This window comes from Phascolarctos cinereus, unplaced genomic scaffold (genome assembly GCF_003287225.1).
Source record: "Phascolarctos cinereus isolate Bilbo 61053 unplaced genomic scaffold, phaCin_HiC Scaffold_4;HRSCAF=312, whole genome shotgun sequence".
Taxonomy (NCBI): domain Eukaryota; kingdom Metazoa; phylum Chordata; class Mammalia; order Diprotodontia; family Phascolarctidae; genus Phascolarctos; species Phascolarctos cinereus.
In genome coordinates, this window is record NW_027555847.1 from 135,673,280 (window position 1) to 135,674,777 (window position 1,498).

The window sequence follows — 1,498 nt, forward strand, 5'->3', positions numbered from 1 at the left end:
GATCTTGGTAAAGGTGATTCAGAAAGGTAAATGAAAAGGTTGAAATGGAATGACTGGGTGGGGTCCAGAAACAATTGATTGGTTTGGTGGACAGACACACCTTTGAACATAGACATTTGAATCTAGGCAGAACCAGGGTGAGAGCCAAGATAACAGGTAAATGGCAAACCATTGCCCTGGTAGGAACCGGCAGTGTGGGCGGTTATTCTCAGTGCCCTCTGGTGGAGAATTATCATTATGTATGTAAATCCCATGACCCAGAGAATATTGTTGTCCCCATTTTACAGAGAAAGAAACTGAGGTCAGAAAGATTACTGCCCAAGATAATAAAATTATCTTTAATAAAATAATAATAAAAAATTATTATCTTACCCAAGATAATAAAAATAATAATAGCTAGCATTTATATAGCATGTTAAGGTTTTCAAAGTACACTTACAAGTTGGCTCTTTTGATCCTCACCACAACCCTGTGAAGTAGGCACTAGATAATTATCCCCATTTTACAGATGAGGAAATTCAGGACGAGAGAAAGGTCAAGTGATTTACTAAGGATCATACAGATAGTAAGTGTTTGAGTTCGAACTCAGGTCTTCCTGAATACCACTACACTACCTAGCTTACCCTTCATTAACTCTCACTAGTGACCATTTCTGACCTGTCTCCCTTTTTCATGCTCCATAATCCTAGTGATAAGTATGTATTTCTCACACTCACTAACCATATAATCTGGGATGTGCTGTCAATAAAGCCAACTGGAAATTATCTCAGTCTCAGCTTTCCTGCAGAAACACTACCCACATGTATTCCTTACATGATTATCGTGAGAGATCAGAAAAGAGAGTGATTGTTGAGGCCCGGTAAGATCGATTGGGCCCTGAAGGATTTTGAGGACTTGGAGAAGCAGAAAGGATCCAGGTAGAGAAGCAATCCAGGCGGGTGTCAAGAAAGCAACAGAGGGGTCTTCAGACTTGCTTGGGTACAGTACGCGGCTCAGGTTGGAGATGAGGTTGGAGAAATAGGGATAAGAATCGCAGAGAGCTTTGAATACCAAGTTAAGGAGTCTGGAAAGTCTCCCTGGAAGAGGAAGCTGGATTTTGAAGGAAGTATGATCAGAAGTGGAATTCAAGATTGGCGGGGGCGGGGGGGAGGATAACAAATGATGTGAAGTTATGGTGGGAGTGGAGGGACAGAGGATAAGAATTCATCTAAGACAGCAAAATTGGCCTAGGTGAATTGGAGGGGCCCTGAAACTATGTACATTCAAGGTGTCCATAACTGAAGAAAGGGGCTGTGCCACCCAGACTGAGCCAGCCAGACTTAAGTTAATAGACAAGAGAGAACCAACAGAGAAATTATGGGATAGTCAGTCAATAATTATTTATTTATTTAAAACCTTTTTTAAACTTTTCCCCAGTTACATGTTTAATAGTCATTTATTAAGCAAGGCTTTAGATCTATGCTGGATGGATGGGGGAGGGAGAAAGACTGTACGTAGC